Below are 9,444 nucleotides of genomic sequence, written 5' to 3' on the forward strand. Positions count from 1 at the left end.
TACCTACACGTAACCTTAGATCGCAAGATGCAGGCCTTTTAATTGTACCTAGAATTTCTAAACAAACAGTTGGCGGCAGGGCCTTTTCTCATAGAGCTCCACTCCTGTGGAATGATCTGCCAATTAAGGTTAGAAATGCAAACTCAGTGCAAACTTTCAAGTGTCTACTAAAAACTCATCTCTACAGCACGGTTTATAATTAGGTGTAGCCTGGCCCGGGGGCGTGAAGGTGACCAGTAGGCTTGATACTATCCACCCTTGCTGTCTTGCCAGGTGGGCTCTCGTCGCCACTGGGATGCCCTCCCTCCAATGCCCTTCGGGGGAAGAGTCACTGGCTTCTTGTTGACTCTCTATTGCGCACTTGTGCAGTTGGGCTGTACGCTGCTAGCAATACTCGGCCCTCATTCAGGGGGGTTGCGGTTGGTGGGTGTCCCTTTGGTTGATGCCTGGCAATGTGGTTGGATTGATTTCCTGCCTGTTGGGCCCTGTCCGGGGCCTCCCCCGGGTAGGGCCACAGTGTCACCGGACCCCCCCGTCTCAGTTTCCAAGGTGTTACGCTGCTATATTATTGTGCTGGGGGACATGAGGGATGTACTACTAACTTTTCTCAGTTTCCTCCAATTTTAAATTTTAGAAGGAGATGAGGTCCTGGTCCACACCTGCGGATTACCTGGTTTGGGGGGACCGTTGCTCTTCCTGTCCTTGTCCACCTGGTCATACTTCTGACCTAGTCTAAAATCGAATATACTCTGGATTTAGCCAAGAGAAATTTATTTATTATTCCAATTGGACTCTTAATATCTCACCCGGCACAGCCAGAAGAGGACTGGTCACCCCTCTGAGCCTGGGTCCTCTCTAGGTTTCTTCCTAAAATTCGACCTTCTTAGGGAGTTTTTCCTAGCCACTGAAATTCAACACTGCTGTTGTTTGCTCCTTGGGGTTTAAGGCCGGGTGTCTCTGTAAAGCACTTTGTGACAACTGCTGTTGTAAAAAGCGCTTTATAAATAAATTTTGATTGATTGATTGATTGAAGAGCACTCAGTCAGTGTGGAGCGCCATGTTATTTTCCAGGTAAACTACTCAGTCAGTGGGTTTATAGTTCTTCCTGGACAGGAGGCCAAAGTGCTGCAAGCCTTACCACATAGCACTGGTCCAGCGAGAGTGTCTTGACATGCAGTATGAATAGAAAGTAGCATTTACATGTTATGTAAATGTTATTTAAATGAATTTGTCATCAGGACAATTGTTGTAGTCTAAACACGCTCTAAGGGCCTTCTGGATGTACCCGGCCAAGGCCTCAGAACCTGGGGACAGCCCCCCCCCCCCCCCCTCGATAACCCCACGCTGGGGACACTGCTGTGCAGCTCCAACCACAGGATGTATCCGGCCCCTGCCCTTTCCTTAAATCCCTCTCTCTATCCCCTTAACCCCTCATGTGACTGTGGAACATACCCACACATATTCACACTCAGTCACATACGCACACAAGCACACACGCATGCTTGCCCGTCTCTCTCCCCCCAGTTTTCTGCTTTTGAAGCTCGACATCAAGAGGCTATCAAAGCTTTTGTGAATGAGTGGTCTGTTGGGAGTATTTTCTTCCGTTATTTCCTCTTTATCTCCCTCTCTTTATCTCCCTCTCTTTATCTCCCTTTTTCTTCTCTTTAGCTCTGTCTTTTTCTTCTCTTACTCCCTGTCTTTTTCGCCTCTTTCTCTCCACATTTCTTCTCTCTGTTCACTTATATTTTTCTCTCTTTTCCCCTATACAGATTTCTCTCTCTATTCACCTCTGTCCCTTTCTTTTTTTCTCTCTCTCTCTCTCTTCCTTTCTTTCTTTCACCCTTTATCTCTTCTTCTCACCCACTGAGTTGTGATTGACGTGTCCTATCTGGCTGCCAGTTTTGAATTGATTTCCTCACAGGCTGGCAGGTTCACACATCTTGCTGCCGGACCTGCTGTTTAATCACACAAAGTATGATAAAAATTATTTTATCGTCACCCCAGATTGCTTTTCAGACACATGGTTGTCGCCCCCTCCCCCCCGACTCTCACACTACAATGACATTGAGAAAGCAGGGTAACAGCAACGGCTGTCCTTTGGGGACCCCCCCACCCCCCCAACCCCTCTCCACGTGCCAACACACACGCCTACATTATTTTGTACTTGGAGGTGTAGCTAAAAAATCTGGGCCCTTTACATAGGCAGTCTCTGAGGGCCCCTCTCCTCTTTATTCAAGATACAAACATTTTCGAGGGCCCCTCTACATGTTGGGGCCCTATATACTGATTACCCCTTTTCTCCCCAGTCTGACGCCCCTGGTACTTGGGCTCAGCTTTGGGAGGGGACAGAGGACGGGAGGAAAGCCTATAGAGCAATTCCACTTTATTGTTCCCCCCATTTCTTCCGTCTTCCATGTGTCACTGTCCATTCACCAGATTTCACATGTTACTGTTCACTCATCAGAACGCGTGTGTCACTGACCACTCGCCGGAGTGCATGTGTCATGGCTTGCTTTTAGAAAGTCTGGGTCAGTATGAGAGTGTGAGTGAAGAAGCTCCTATATTTGTTCTGTACAAGAACTCTGCAGCGGACCCAGAAGCTATGGAGATCTGGACAGCTGTAAGAGTGCAGTATAGCCTTGACAGGGCAGCTGGTCACAAGATCTCATTGTTGACAGCAGAAGCTGAGCAATGTTCATAAGTAGGGCTCAGAGTTTTTCCACATGGCCTCCAGCCCAGGAAAAACTGCTGACCCTATAGAGTACAAGGAGGCCTTTTCCCACTCATTAAATTTAAACAACTAAATGAAAGTGCAATATATAGAGTATGGCTAATTATTGGTAATAATATCGCAATCAACATTTGAACTATGCAAACTCATGAGGGCTTCGCATTCTAGTTATAACAGTTTTCCCTGCGTTGTTCTTCTGAACCAGGGGCCGATGGCCAACACCTGTTGTCTGTTTTCTAATACAGATGGATTAGTGTTTTTAATGCTGCATTTCTGGGTAGGAGTCACATATGTATTGGATAGTTGATGGTTTATAGATTGACTGAGCATCTACAAACTATGTTTAATAACTGTCAATATGTCAACCAGCTGTCCCCTGACCCTAGCCCTTTTGCTTGCCCTAAATGTAACCTTTAACCTAACCTGGGCCCAAACCATAACCCTTATCCTTAGCATTACTCTAACTAACGATATTCTTATGAAATCGATTTGTAGATCATCCAAATATTATCTACTGTTGGACTAACCGAATAAAGTCTGACCCAATCGTTTTCCCAGAATTCTGTTCTGAGTAAAGCTGGGGTAAAATGAGGTTGGGCCAGCCAGTCTATGTCCCCACGCCTTCTCTGGTTACTCACCAAAGTCATAAATTATTGCGGCATCCTCATCCATTATGGACGAGCAGGTACAATGCCCACAGCTCTGCCAGGACCCAGGCTTGGCTCTGCCGTAGTTTCAGGTACAACTTTGCGCATGTGTCTGACAGACACCGGGGGATCAGCTGGCAGGAGATCTGAGTCAATGGAGTGGAAGAGGAGGAGGAGAATGGTGGAGATGACGATGATGGCGCTCATTTGTTATGCTTGTATCCAAACGTTAAGGATCTGCGTCTATTTCTAGTATACACTGCGTCTTCAGTTTCCACACTTGCATCTACATTGAAATTACAGGAGTGTGTCAACATGGAATTGTCTAAAATCCATATTTCCAGCTAATTGCTCCAACACTGCTCCTCGTCTGACTCCTCTTTTGTAGAAATGGAGGGTTTCAGTGGCTAAGCTCTGGGAACTGTCACTTGTAGCCTATGTTTGACGGCACTGAGGCACTTGTTAGACAGCTTGATAGAGTAAGAAGGAAGGTGCTGATGCTATGTTCCAGTCTGCTAGCTTGTCTGATAGGCCTAATGTAAGGAGAACTTATGAATGGGCATAGTAGGCTAGCTGGGAAGAGTAGTGTGTTTAGTAGTGTTTAATATTGAATTGGAAAACATTTTGGTGGAGTGATGTTTGGCATAGATGGGATACATTTTATTTTTATTTTGGTAATGTAAGGGATTGTAGCAGAGAGATAAATGACAGTGTGAATACCATTTTCATTGCTCTGTAAGCAATTTCAATGAAGTTGCTATATTTAAAAGTTGCACAATTGTTTAACTAGCATTAGCGCAATGATTGAAAGTCTTTAAGAATAGTTAGCAAAAACTGTACCTGTGTTCTTCAATACATTACAGTAGTTAGCATTGGCTTGCAAAAATACCAGATATGCTGGACAAAGAGGCATAAATGTTATCCAGAAGTTCCTGTGACTCAGGGAAATTAGAAAAAAAGAACATAAAATCAGCTTTTCAACCCTACCGGCATACATAAAAATTGGGGTGCTAGGCTAGCTGAATGTTAGCATTTTATCCATTTACACTACTAGAGCTAGAGGAATCTATAGCCATATTATACCCTACACCTCCAAAAGTAACCATTTATTGTCGGCATGTTCAACTAGGCTGTGTGTAGAGGTCTCAAACTGGCTTAGTGTGGATTATACTGTATACACCAGGTATCAGATGAGCATTTGTCACTTCTCATGTAGAGGCTCATCTTTTACCAGGTGATGACATCTTTACTAACTGTGTGCCTTACTGTATTTAATCTATATTTTAGTTTGTTTGTCTACAGCTGAAAGCTCAAACTTTCAGTAGCTCCCAATTCTGTTCACGTCGAGACCGCCTCATGAATTCACAATGTCAACTACATCCAATTGGGTCTGCCTTCCTCAAATATGTTATTACTAGCAGGAAATGCAGCAATAAACAAGTTCTAAAGACTCTCTTCTCTAAAACCTGCGAAACTCAAATGTCCGACCCGAACAAAGGCAGTCTGTAGACTCAATATGGAGAATAGAAGGTACATTTGAAAGCTTCACGGATGAATTACAGCCAGTGGAAAATCATCTTAACTGTCATACCTTTTTATTGATGTAGATTTCACCTACGTTCCCCTTCAGCACCACCACTGAATGTGTGTATTCTGTATAAGTTGGAACAAGGTGTTTGCGTAGGGCTGTATTTCTTCTAATAGGCATGTGGTACTACTGGCAGAACACTTTCCTCCTCTCTTGAAACAAAGGAAACACTGTTTCTATGGTTTTGCACATACTGGAGATCAGGGTGGAATTTTTTGTAGACTAATATCTTTACAAGCGCACATTTAGCAAGATGAAGAATTTGAAACTGACAGTCGACAAAGCGTGGCTTGTTCTCAGTGGCGTAAAAGACAGAACTTGTACATGTCATTTTTCACTTACAGAAAATCTATAAATAGTCTTGATGACATCACTAGAGGCGCAGAAAAAGACGTGTCCAAATCCAGACTACACTTAGCCTTCCTGCCCAGAAAATCCCCCACCCCTCCCTCATTCTACTCATACGCACAAACACAAACACACACACCCAAATGCACTGCTAAATCCCTCACATTGCTGGTCAAAACAGGAAAGGCACCAAAGGCGCGTTGACAAACATGCCCGGTCATTCTCCATCTCCTGGTGGACAACAGAGCCAGTCAGGGTTGCTCACCATGTCGTTGGTGAAGAGTTAGAAGACTTCTGCCTTGCCCTTGAAGTGACAAACCGAGATAGAGGAAAGCTTCAATTCCCTTTTGGACACCACTGAGGATGGCAGGCAGTAGGGAGAAGGAGAGAGAGAACACAAGAGAGGGAGAGAGAGCCGGGAAGACTGAGCTAGTGATGGAAAGCAAGAACCTGAATCTGATAAGGGTGAAATATATACCAATGCCCGGTACTGGTCTTGCCCATTGAAACGTTCACTGTAGGTTCTCATGACAAGATCCTGGTGTGGTGTGAACACACCCTCTCCTGCATTAGTGCAAACGACCCAGGGAGAACCACCCGGCCCAGGGCGGCGGAAAGGGGTCCTTGGGTACCGCTCAGCTGCCAACCCTTGACAGGGCGACCTGCCTCCAATCAGGCCTGGAGGATAAAATGGCCCCAGAAAAGCAGCAATGGGTCCTGTAATGCTGCCTCACCACGTACCTCAGCATTTACATTTCTTCCCTCTTCTCATTTTGTTAATAAAATGCCCACCAGGACCCAGAACACTGATAGCGTTTCCTGTGTCTCTCCCTGTTGCACTCCTACATGGTCTGTAGGTCTGGATCAATGCGAACCTAAATTAGCTTAACCCTATTAGTTCACCCTAACCCAGATTAGTTAAACCTAACCTAGATTAGTTAAACTTCAGCCAGATTAGTTAAAGCTATCCCAGTAAGAAGAAACTCCTCAGTCCTTAATCCGTGGAGCAGCTGGTTGGGAATTATAAAAGCATTCCATGAATAGTGGAAAGAAAGTGCAAGGTTTCCAAAACAGTTCAACATTGTTGGGATGGGGGGATATGAGTCAATGGGAGTGAGTCGTTTTACACTCCCTTGTTTGTGCCCTATGGTCCACTACTTGGTAGTTGTTTATCTTGAGAGCAAAAATAGACTTGATCTGATTGTCTTCTGGCTGTATCAATGATTCAGTTAGCCTATTATGGGGCAATTTCATGATGTCACTAGTTACAGTAATTTCCAACTAAAAGCACCTTCACCATCAATGAAAATGTGTAATTTCCTACTTTTTACCAATTTGTTCCATTTATCCGGACCAGTCACTGGCGGTCCCTAGAAAGGGAATTGCATAACAAATATTGTGACTGTCATCTGCAGTTTCCTTACTGAATAAACACTAGTGACGAAGAGTCAGTAGCAGGAAAAGGCTTTCATAAACATTGGGGAGTGTCTGTCTATCTGTAAGATCGGGTAATAAGGAGCGACTGACCTCATGTCCTTAAAAACCCCTTTCATCCTCACTGTCATTATTCTACACAATAAAATATTAATAGGGGTCAACACTGAAACCACATATAGCTGCTAAATTACTGTCTGTGAAAGCCAGAAGCAGTTCCAGTGGCCATGAAGCATATCAACCTGGTGGTTTTTAGGGGGATAAACTGAGTCATGGCTAGTTTTGTTATGGTCCCTACAGTGAAGATGTAGTGCTTCTTCCCCGTGAGTTTTCAATATCCTTCCTTTTGTAATAGTATTGTTGCTATTTGTGTGTGTGTGTGTGTGTGTGTGTGTGTGTGTTTGTGTGTGTATTTGCATAGTGTGTGTCTGTATGGGGAAGACTCACGGAGGGGTCATTACCACTAAATGTTAGAGTAAACCAGGAAGCATATCTCACATATTCATTTCTTATGGCCCATGCAGACTTTCTGCATCTATACTTCTCTCTATTGCTCTGCTTTATTCAGTTAAGAATGTAATTTGCTCAGCCAATTGGATTCTATGGTTTGTCTGTTTTTTTCCAATCTAATCCGGCCAGATTATTCTTCTGGAATAAGGCCACTGAAATGACAAAATAATGGAGATTGGCACTTCCTCTCTCCTTTCTTCCACTCTTTCTCCCTGGTTCTCTCCACCTCTCCCCATCTCTCTCTCTTTGTCTTTCCCCTCCCTTGGTTGTGGTTACTGTCCTACATCTAGGGCTATGTGCTAATAAAGCGAGGTTGGGCCATTACCTGTTCAAGACCACATTATGTGGAATAGTGTGCATCAAGGGGACTCCCCACCAGCCCGGAAGTAGGCGCCGTGGGCAGAGCCACTTGTAGGCTGTTTCTTTTCCTCCCTGTGCCCTCCGGCCTATAGAGGTCCCTCAGGGGAGAATGTCTCCTGTGTGAATGGAAGAAACGGGCAGAAAAGGCCACCTAGTTCCCACTGGATCCGCTCCTCTTTGCCCCTTCTGTGCCTCTGTCCCGTACTCTGTGGTGGCCACTTCAGCCAGGGCCTGCGTTCGTAAATCATCCCAGAGCAGGAGTTGCCAATCCTGGTCAGGCCCACATGTAATCATGTTTAGTACCGTCGAACATGCTAAACTGATCTGGGCCTGTGATCATAGTATATCAGAGTAGGTGCACTGATCTTATTTATTACTGTCCTAAAGGCAAGACTGATCTTGAATCAGCAGAGAAGCTTTGTGAACAAAGTTCCACACCAGGTTGTTCTTTTAATGTTATAAAGTACATTTTTCTTTGTTGCCTGCTTCACAGCTCGATCACAGAGTTTAATTGATTATGAGAGTTTTTCTAATTTATTTTGTGGCCTTCAATAATCTTTCAGGGTTCGTGCCGACACAAATACAGTATGTTTCGGCACAAGAAGTTGAGCGGGTGCAGACTGTGGGGGGTAGGTTTATTGGGCCAAGCTCCACGCCTAAATGAACAGCTTAACGGGTGAAAACGATCCATAATTATGCCACTTACAGCCAATTTACCTCAGTGTCACCTCTGCCAGCAAGCCTCAAATTGCCCTTGACTCCTTTCAATAAATAAGGAAACACAGTGATACCTGGGACATTTCAGTGGGAGTACCTGTTTTACTTGTAAATGAGTGTAAACAATTGTTGTATTTAATTGACTGGCACCATGCATCTAATTTGGTATCAACCTGAGTAGTGTCCATACTATTGTACAAAATCCCATAAGCTCATAGAATGCAGAGACTCTGTTGCCAGGTAATATAATTAAGTCACGCTTATGGAAAATGATTCAGTGAAAGTCGGAATTTGGAATCTCAGGTGGTTTCTTCTCTGCCTCAGTGCCCGGTTGGTAATTAAGTCCAGACTATTTAAGTGCCCTATATTTTATGGCACGTAAACGTTCAGTGACCTGGATGAAATAAACTTTCCAGCCCCACCGCAGGCTGCAGCCAGTGCTAATGTAAATGCAGAAGATTTCAACGGAAAACAGACCATGGAAAAATGAGAAGTTCACCAAAAAGTCATACAAGCGCACATAGTCAAATGTCTCCACCTCTGCTGACTATCCTCATTCGCTGTGGACACCTCCCTAATTACACCATATTCCCTATGTAAGATGTTCCCTTAGGGCTATGGTTCGGCAAAATAGCAAAAGGGCTAGGGTGTGATTTAGGATGCAGCTGTATTGTAAGGGGTTGGGCTGGGCTGGTGTCCTTACATACTCAGTCAGAATTGGTCAGTGTGGGCACTTGAGGTGAATTATTGTTTGTGAGTGGAAACTTGGCCAGATAACCCCAGCGCTGCTGTCTCAGGGCTGAGTAAGACCACTGTCTGCTTCCCGCCTCTCCTCCCTCGCTCTTCTACTCTTTCTAGCTTACTTGGTGCGTTTCTTTCACTCATTCTCTCTCACTGTGTTCCCTTTTTAACTATCTCACCTCTTCCTGTCTTTTCAGTTTCATGTATATTATATCCCTCTTTCTTTTTCTCTCTGTACATAGGTACCGAATGTACATATTTATTTCCCTCCCCTCTTTTTCACTTATTTTCTATCGCTCCACTGCAGTGTGAGCCTTTATTCACAGCCATCCACCCCCCTGCTGCTGTTCTGCCCTGGCCAGTGCCTG

This window comes from Esox lucius, chromosome 23, assembly GCF_011004845.1.
Source record: "Esox lucius isolate fEsoLuc1 chromosome 23, fEsoLuc1.pri, whole genome shotgun sequence".
Taxonomy (NCBI): domain Eukaryota; kingdom Metazoa; phylum Chordata; class Actinopteri; order Esociformes; family Esocidae; genus Esox; species Esox lucius.